Here is a 10,780-nt window from a genome sequence, read left to right on the forward strand (position 1 = left end):
TTCAATGGAACATTTAAAGTTTTGGTGTTGTTTACTAGCGTCATATTGCAGTCTACACGTATCTCTTATGTGTGACTGCCATCTACTGGTCACACTTATCAAAACACCAAGTAGCAAATAAAATTGCTTCAATGTCGGTAAGCACAACCAGAATTACTCCGCACATTAGGTGCAATGGGTTATTTATAAGGCACACCGTGGATTTTTGAGAAAATGAAAGGATTTTAAGTGCGCCTTATATTGTGGGCGTGGTTGGAGGCGTGGCTAAGAGGGGAGGAGTATATTTACAGCTAGAATTCACCAAGTCAAGTATTTCATATATATATATATATATATATATATATATATATATATATATAATAAAATAAATATATAAATAGCTAGAATTCACTGAAAGTCAAGTATTTCATATATATATATATATATATATATATATATATATATATTTATATATATAAGAAATACTTGACTTTCAGTGAATTCTAGCTATATATATATTTATTTTATTATATATATATATATATATATATAATATGTATATATATATATATATATATATATATATATATATATATATATATATATATATATATATATATATATATATATATATATATATATAAATAAAAGAAATAGTTGAATTTCAGTGTTCATTTATTTACACACACATAACACTCATCTACTCATTGTTGAGTCCATCCTTGTTCTATTCTCTGTCACTATTTTTCTAACCATGCTAAACACCCTTTCGCAGGTACCCAGAAAGGTTTCGAGTACCACCAAAAAAACGGAATCTCTGAAGACAGTATAAAAATCTGTGTTAAAGGTGTACAAATACTGTTGGTATAATAAGCATGTTATTGTTTACAAATGAGGGTTAAGAGTTCAGTACTAAAAAAATAAAAAAATAAAAATGTGGCTTAAGTACAGTTTTTTAATTGAGTTGCTGCATTTTTTGGTTTGGTTGTTTATTTATTTTGAGTAACTTCTACATTTCTAAAAGGGGAGGAATGTAATAGAGTGATCTATGTTTGTCTGTTGCCATCTCCTGGTGAATGTTGGCTGTAGCGTACTGGGGTTACTTTTTGGTTGGCCAACGATTTACGTGGTGTTGCGCACCTGACGTCAAGTGTGTGAGTCTGTTCTGAAGTCTACAGTAAAGAGACGTACTTCATCACCTCGCCTGGTTATTGCCTCCAACTCAATATATTACAACAACATTGCTGTTTACGGCAGACGAACTGCTTTACGGTAGACTAAAACATGACTGCTGTTGTTGTGTGTTGTTGCCGCGCTGGGAGGACGTTAATGAAACTGCCTAACAATAAACCCACATAAGAAACCAAGAACTCGCCCTCCATCATTCTACAGTTATAACGTGTTTGGGTAGGCACGCTGTTTATATTGTGGGAAAGCGGACGTGAAAACAGGCTGTTGACACGTCACTCAGGTCCGCATGGAGCTGGAGGGGGCGTGGCTTCCAGCTGCGCCTGAATTTCGGGAGAGTTTCGGGAGAAAATTTGTCCCGGGAGGTTTTCGGGAGAGGCGCTGAATTTCGGGAGTCTCCCGGAAAATCCGGGAGGGTTGGCAAGTACGATAAATGTATACACATATACATATTATAAATATATATTATACATACATACATATACACACACATACATATACATATAGATGTATATAAACATATACACATACATATTTACATACATACATACATATATACATATACTTAGTCTTCTGCCTGAGGAGAGAGAGTACACGCACACACACACACACACATATATATATATATATATATATATATATATATATATATATATATATATATATATCAGTGACGTGCGGTGAGGTTGATGGCTGGTGAGGCACTGACTTCATCACAGTCAGATTTACAAACATATGAACCCTAAAGAGTATCTTATTCACCATTTGATTGGCAGCAGTTAACGGGTTATGTTTAAAAGCTCATACCAGCATTCTTCCCTGCTTGGCACTCAGCATCAAGGCTTGGAATTGGGGGTTAAATCGCCAAAAATGATTCCCAGGCGCGGCGCCGCTGCTGCCCACTGCTCCCCTCACCTCCCAGGGGGTGATCAAGGGGATGGGTCAAATGCAGAGGACACATTTCACCACACCTAGTGTGTGTGTGTGTGTGACAATCATTGGTACTTTAACTTAACTTTAACTTTACACATACAAACTGTAGCACACAAAAAAAGCAAATTTAATTAAAAAAACGTTATTATGGTCTTACCTTTACTTATAAGTACGGGAAGAGTGGTGTTCGTGTTGGAGGAGTTGTGAATGAATGAAATATGAAATCCGTGCTGCAGTCTGCAGGTGTACCTAATGTTGTGTCCCTGCAGTCGTTCACGGCTCCTCCAACGCGAGCATTGTTGTTTTTGCACTTTTTGGCTTCTTGTTAAGTGACTTTTTTTTGGGTGGATTCGGTCTTGCACGTGGAGGGTTTGGGTGTGGGCTTTGGTTGGTGTGGCGCTCCCGTCGGGGGTTGCATTCTGCGGCGGGGGTGCATTAACCGGCACCAGGAGGCAGGATTACTGCGAGCCTCACACAGTGCGTCTTCGCAGCAGTTTTATGATTGCTCAGCACAAGAAATACGTTACACACATACAGTTGTTGACAAAATACACTGTACATTATATACCTCAGCTAACTAAACTATGGAAATGTATAATATAGTTCGTATAGCAATACGGTCTCACTGCACAGCAGGCCAGCAGTTAGCCGAGTCATTGCACAATCCATGTTGAGGCACTGAGTGACGTGCCTCAACTGGCTGCTGATCACCGCACCGTCTCTGCTCAGTATTTGAACGGCAAATGTGAAAATTATGCGATTTTGAATAAAAATAATCTAAAACTGGTGAAGTTAAATGGAAAATAACTTTATAGTATAATCACTGGATACATTTAACAATTTAATTATTTTTATTTTTTTAACTTTTTTTTTCTTTCCATGATGGCAGGTATATATATATATATATATATATATATATATATATATATATATATATATATATATATATATGTATATATATATATATATACATATGTTAGGTTTATTTGGTGTGACAAAAACTAGTTTGAAGTGCTGATAATGGATACTATAGGAGCTTCTATTATTGTTTACAGTCACAGCAGCTATTTTTAAAAGTCAGCTCGGGAATAGTGAGGACTTCCCGAGAAGGAAATCTGAATCATGTGACATAAGAGATTTATCGCAGCCCCACTCCGCATCACCCGGTGTCACCTGCAGAGAAAACACAGCACCGCCAGGTTTTACTGGCGTGATTTAATTTGAAAGACTCCGAGCCCTTTCTACTGGAGCACTTTTTTTAAATTAATTCAGGAATAAAAGACTCCCCACCAAATATGTTTTGACACACTTTATTTCTTGAGCGAGTTCCTCCCCACACTGCTCCTCAAGCAGCACCCGGGCAACACGTCTCCTCTAACACGACAAATAATAACCATGTTTGCAAAGTTGTTCGGTGCAAAAGTACCGACAACATGACGGCGCTAGTGGTTCCACGTTTCCTACACAAAATAGAAAAACAACTCAAAGCCTCATTCAACTGTTTACAGAAGATTGTCATGTTTAATGCAAGGAGAGAGGGCACACCTGTCAACAATTGCATATTTTTCCAAGTAAAATGGGAAAATAGGATTTTTTCCATTTTCATCACAAAAACGCTCTTATATCAGTAGAAGAACCCCAAAAAAGCCACCTGGTCACACTCAAATCAGAGCTCGAACCCACACCCCGTTTAATTATTAACTATTTTAATTATGGTAGTGTTGTATACTTGATGGTCGGGACAGCGATTGTGTGATGGTTGAATAGCCAAGAAGACGCCAACGTGGAATCGTCGAATAAAAAGCTTTATTTGTTTCAGCGAGAATCAGACAGGAACTGCAGTTTCCAGGAGAAAGAGTATGGGCCTGATTACTCTTCTGCTGTCTTCTTTGACAACTGTCCTTAAAGGATAAGCGGAAGAAGATGGATAGATGGATCCAGTTACAATGAGGTAACTGTCCATCCATCTTCTTCCACTTATCCGAGGTTGGGTTGCGGGGGCAGCAGCCTAAGTAGGGAAGCCCAGACTTCCCTCTCCCCAGCCACTTTGTCCAGCTCCTCCCTGGGGAGCTCGAGGCGTTCCCAGGCCAGCCGGGAGACATAGTCTTCCCAACGTGTCCTGGGTCTTCCCCGTGGCCTCCTGCCGGTCGGACGTGCCCGAAACACCTCCCTTGGGAGGCGTTTGGGTGGCATCCTGACCAGATGCCCGAACTACCTCATCTGGCTCCTCTCCATGTGGAGGAGCAGCGGCTTTACTTTGAGCTCCCCCCGGATGACAGAGCTTCTCACCCTATCTCTAAGGGAGAGCCCTGCCACCCGGCGGAGGAAGCTCATTTGGGCCGCTAGTACCCGTGATCTTGTCCTTTCGGTCATAACCCAAAGCTCATGACCATAGGTGAGGATGGGAACGTAGATCGACCGGTAAATTGAGAGCTTTGCCTTCCGGCTCAGCTCCTTCTTCACCACAACGGATCGATACAGCGTCCGCATTACTGAAGACGCCGCACCGATCCGCCTGTCGATCTCACCATCCACTCTTCCCTCACTTATGAACAAGACTCTGAGGTACTTGAACTCCTCCACTTGGGGCAGGGTCTCCTCCCCAACCCGGAGATGGCACTCCACCCTTTTCCGGGCGAGAACCATGGACTCGGACTTGGAGGTGCTGATTCTCATCCCAGTCGCTTCACACTCGGTTGCGAACCGATCCAGTGAGAGCTGAAGATCCTGGCCAGATGAAGCCATCAGGACCACATCATCTGCAAAAAGCAGAGACCTAATCCTGCAGCCTCCAAACCGGATCCCCTCAACGCCTTGACTGCGCCTAGAAATTCTGTCCATAAAAGTTGTGAACAGAATGGGTGACAAAGGTCAGCCTTGGCGGAGTCCAACCCTCACTGGAAACGTGTCCGACTTACTGCCGGCAATGCGGACCAAGCTCTGACACTGATCATACAGGGAGCGGACCGCCACAATCAGACAGTCCGTGACTCCATACTCTCTGAGGACTTCCCGGGGTACACGGTCGAATGCCTTCTCCAAGTCCACAAAGCACATGTAGACTGGTTGGGCAAACTCCCATGCACCCTCAAGGACCCTGCCCAGAGTATAGAGCTGGTCCACAGTTCCACGACCAGGACGAAAACCACACTGTTCCTCCTGAATCCGAGGTTCGACTATCCGGCGTAGCCTCCTCTCCAGTACACCTGAATAGACCTTACTGGGAAGGCAAGTTGATGCCGTGGTACTTTTTTCATAGATTTCAAACAAAGGTGGAAAAGAGAAATTCCCTTTTTAAAGGGGAACATTATCACAATTTCAGAAGGGTTAAAACCATTAAAAATCAGTTCCCAGTGGCTTATTATATTTTTCGAAGTTTTTTTCAAAATTTTACCCATCACGCAATATCCCTAAAAAAAAGCTTCAAAGTGCCTGATTTTAACCATCGTTATAAACACCCGTACATTTTCCTGTGACGTCACATAGTGAAGCCAACACAAACAAACATGGCGGAAAGAACAGCAAGCTATAGCGACATTAGCTCGGATTCAGACTCGGATTTCAGCGGCTTAAGCGATTCAACAGATCACGCATGTATTGAAACGGATGGTTGTAGTGTGGAGGCAGGTAGCGAAAACGAAATTGAAGAAGAAACTGAAGCTATTGAGCCATATCGGTTTGAACCGTATGCGAGCGAAACCGACGAAAACGACACGACAGCCAGCGACACGGGAGAAAGCGAGGATGAATTCGGCGATCGCCTTCCAACCAACGATTGGTATGTGTTTGTTTGGCATTAAAGGAAACTAACAACTATGAACTAGGTTTACAGCATATGAAATACATTTGGCAACAACATGCGCTTTGAGAGTGCAGACAGCCCAATTTTCATCAATTAATATATTCTGTAGACATACCCTCATCCGCTCTCTTTTCCTGAAAGCTGATCTGTCCAGTTTTGGAGTTGATGTCAGCAGGCCAGGGAAGCTAGGGTCGATAGGGGGTTTAGCTCGCTCGTCTGCGGGAACAAACTGCCGCCATTGCTTGCCGTGCTACCGAGGTCCTTTGTCCCTGAATCGCTCACACACTCCGGCAGATTCAATGGGGGTCTGGCGGCAGATTTCTTTGACTTTATGGTTGGAAATGCATCTGCTTTGAGTGTCGCAGGATATCCACACATTCTTGCCATCTCTGTCGTAGCATAGCTTTCGTCGGTAAAGTGTGCGGAACAAACGTCCAATTTCTTGCCACTTTGGCATCTTTGGGCCACTGGTGCAACTTGAATCCGTCCCTGTTCGTGTTGTTACACCCTCCGACAACACACCGACGAGGCATGATGTCTCCAAGGTACGGAAAACAGTCGAAAAAAACGGAAAATAACAGAGCCGATTTGACTCGGTGTTTGAGAAAATGCTTCCCGATGAGAGCGAATATTAGAAAGGCGTTTAATTCGCCAAAATTCACCCATTTAGAGTTCGGAAATCGGTTAAAAAAATGTATGGTCTTTTTTCTGCAACATCAAGGTATATATTGACGCTTACATAGGTCTGGTGATAATGTTCCCCTTTAAAGGCTGCAAATATCCGTTTTCTGTCACGTCTACACACCGTGAAATGTCATTATTCCAAATATCCCTGAATGTAGATTCTCTGCTAAAACGATACCAAATATCTGTTCCCGCTCTCATGCTGTCACGTTCAAACACTGAGGACATCTATTAAACAAGACAAAAGGCAAGGAATCAAACAGAGACAGAATTCAATTTGGACTCAATATTGAGGAGAGACATGGCCACTGCACTTCTCTGCACAGTCCTGCACCACGCTCTGACGAAGAAGATTTTCGTCTCCTCTTTATTACAATATTCAATGTTCACGCGCCAACACATGTCTCAGCAGGAATGGGGAGTACCGTATTTTCCGCACCATAAGGCGCCCTGGGTTATAAGCCGCGCCTTCAATGAACGGCATATTTCAAAACTTTGTCCACCTATAAGCCGCCCCGTGTTATAAGCCGCATCTAACTGCGCTAAAGGGAATGTCAAAAAAACAGTCAGATAGGTCAGTCAAACTTTAATAATATATTAAAAACCAGCGTGATGTGGGCGCGCATGGAGTCGTATATCAACATGGACGGAGCTGCGTGAAAAAAGCCACCCGGCCTCTTCGCGTAAACTTCCCTTAACCACTCGCTCATCTTTTCTTCATCCATCCATCCCTTCGAGTTAGCTTTTATGATGACGCCGGCTGGAAAGGTCTCTTTTGGCAAGGTCTTCCTTTTGAATATCACCATGGGTGGAAGTTTCTGGCCATTAGCATGGCAAGCTAGAACCACAGTGAAGGATGACTTCTCATTCCCTGTGGTGCGAATATTCACCGTACGTGCTCCCGTTGTATCCACAGTGCGGTTCACAGGAATATCAAAAGTCAGTGGAACCTCGTCCATGTTGATAATGTTCTCTGGCCGGATCTTTTTTTCAGCTATCTTGTTTTTACAATATGCACGGAAAGTAGCCAGCTTTTCTTGAAAGTCTTTAGGCAGTTGCTGTGAAATAGTAGTCCGTGTGCGAATGGAGAGATTGCGTCTTTTTACCTTGAAAAAAAATTTTTACCTTGAAAAAAAAATTTTACCTTGAAAATTTTTTTGTACCTTGAAAATCATTTTTTACCTTGAAAAAAAAATTTTACCTTGAAAAAAAACATTTTACCTTGAAACTTTTTTTGTACCTTGAAAATCATTTTTTACCTTGAAAAAAAATTTTTACCTTGAAAAAAAAATTTTACCTTGAAAATTTTTTTGTACCTTGAAAATCATTTTTTACCTTGAAAAAAAAATGTTACCTTGAAAATTTTTTTGGACCTTGAAAATCATTTTTTACCTTGAAAAAAAAATTTTACCTTGAAAATTTTTTTGTACTTTGAAAATCATTTTTTACCTTGAAAAAAAAATTTTACCTTGAAAAAAAAAATTTTACCTTGAAAATTTTTTTGTACCTTGAAAATCATTTTTTACCTTGAAAAAAAAATTTTACCTTGAAAAAAAAATTTTACCTTGAAAATTTTTTTGTACCTTGAAAATAATTTTTTTACCATTTACACAACGTGACAACTTCACTGCTTTTGGGTTTGTATTTTGTAGCCAGCTATCCGCTGCAAACAGCACCTTTAAGTAATATTGTGTGGAGTTTTTTTGGCATTTTCTTCATACGATCATTTTCAAAAAATTGAATAGTAGCCAGCTTTTCTTGAAAGTCTTTAGGCAGTTGCTGTGAAATAGTAGTCCGTGTGCGGATGGAGAGATTGCGTCTTTTCATGAACCGGAAACCTGTCGCTTAGTAGGAGCCATTTTGTGGTCTTTACAGATGTAAACACACAAAGGAAATGAAACGTAATATCCGCGCGCTTCTTCTTCTTCTACGGGGGCGGGTGGTTGCTTACAGTAGAAGAAGAAGCGCTTCCTCTTCTATGGGGGCGGGTGCTTACCTTGGCGGTTGCTTGGCGTAGAAGAAGAAGCACTTCCTCTTCTACGGGGAAAAAAGATGGCGGCTGTTTACCGTAGTTGCGAGACCTAAACTTTATGAAAATGAATCTTAATATTAATCCATATATAAAGCGCACCGGGTTATAAGCCGCACTGTCAGCTTTTGAGTAAATTTGTGGTTTTTAGGTGCGGCTAATAGTGCGGAAAATACGGTGTGTAAAACAGTCATTGTTTTCGGTCGCTTCGAAGACCAAGAAGTGGGATTTCTCGGGCTTGGGCTCTTCCTGGATCCAGCTGGGGGCAGGTGTTGGAGGACAACGGATAACCCCTCCCGTCTCCTGACCACAGTTGCTTCAAAAGGGGCAGCGGGTCGTAAATAGCGTTGACTTCAAAGAGAGTTCGTTTAACACTTCAAAGAGAGTTCGTTGAGCAGATCCTGCCATCTGTCCGTGTTGAAATCACAGTGGAGTTTTACGAGCCTTCTTCCTCTTGTTAGGCCTCGAAAGACAGCATTGATAATACAACGTTTCTTTTGTGATAACTTATAAGCAATTATTCCAACACATGTCTTCTCCCACTGGCTATGAAGATTGGACATCCCAGCATGGGGTGTTTACGTGGGTGGGTTTAGTGGGACGTTCAGTGAGCACAAGCCTGTGATCCTGCACAAACATGTGGCAAGCATGACTCTACTCTTTATCGCGACCCGTCTCTCATTGGTCCTGCCTCACCGCCGTTTATCTGGCCGGGTGACATGGCAGATCTCTGGACACGTACAGGGGGAGGGGGGCGCCGAGTGGGGACTATCGGTGGGCCGAGTGTAATATACTGACCTCCTCCGAGGTTCAATTCTAAAGCTGTCATCTTCTGTGGGAGATAATGCGCCGCCTGGCAGACATAAGACTGTCAGAGCAGCAATCACACTCTGCAGCCTCGTGTCTGCTCTGGAAATAAATGATCCGGTCCTCTCATCCGTCTTTATATCGCCCGCATGGTGGGCGGGGGTCCAACTAGGCCACTTGTTGTACCCACCTGATGCATCATCTACAAAACCCAAAACCAGTGAAGTTGTCACGTTGTGTAAATGGTAAATAAAAACAGAATACAATGATTTGCAAATCCTTTTCAACTTATATTCAATTGAATAGACTGCAAAGACAAGATATTTCATGTTCCAACTAAACATAGAATTTAATGGCAGCAACACATTGCAAAAAAGGGCATGTTCACCACTGTGTTACATGGCCTTTCCTTTTAACAACACTCAGTAAACGTTTGGGAACTGAGGAGACACAGAATTCTTTCCCATTCTTGCTTGATGTACAGCTTAAGTCGTTCAACAGTCCGGGGGTCTCCGTTGTGGCTTCATAATGTGCCACACATTTTCAAATGGGAGACAGGTCTGGACTGCAGGCAGGCCAGTCTAGTACCCGCACTCTTTTACTACGAAGCCACGCTGTTGAAGTTAAAGTTAAAGTTAAAGTACCAATGATTGTCACACACACACTAGGTGTGGCGAAATTATTCTCTGCATTTGACCCATCACCCTTGATCACCCCCTGGGAGGTGAGGGGAGCAGTGGGCAGCAGCGGTGGCCGCGCCCGGGAATCATTTTTGGTGATTTAACCCTCAATTCCAACCCTTGATGCTGAGTGCCAAGCAGGGAGGTAATGGGTCCCATTTTTATAGTCTTTGGTATGACTCGGCCTGGGTTTGAACTCACAACCTACCGATCTCAGGGCGGACACTCTAACAACTAGGCCACTGAGTAGGAAACACGTGGCTTGGCATTGTCTCGCTGAAATAAGCAGGGGCGTCCATGATAACGTTGCTTGGATGGCAACATATGTTGCTCCAAAAACTTGTATGTACCTTTCAGCATTAATGGCGCCTTCACAGATGTGTAAGTTACCCATGTCTTGGGCACTAATACACCCCCATACCATCACACATGCGCCTATAACAATCCGGATGGTTCTTTTCCTCTTTGGTCCGAAGGACACCACGTCCACAGTTTCCAAAAACAATTTAAAATGTGGACTTGTCAGACCACAGAACACTTTTCCACTTTGCATCAGTCCATCTTAGATGAGCTCGGGTGTTGTTGATAAATGGCTCTCACTTTGCATAGTAGAGTTTTAACTTGCACTTCATTTTCAATGGGAGACAGGTCTGGACTGCAGGCAGGCCAGTCTACTAC

This window comes from Nerophis lumbriciformis, linkage group LG20 (genome assembly GCF_033978685.3).
Source record: "Nerophis lumbriciformis linkage group LG20, RoL_Nlum_v2.1, whole genome shotgun sequence".
In the NCBI taxonomy this organism is placed as follows: domain Eukaryota; kingdom Metazoa; phylum Chordata; class Actinopteri; order Syngnathiformes; family Syngnathidae; genus Nerophis; species Nerophis lumbriciformis.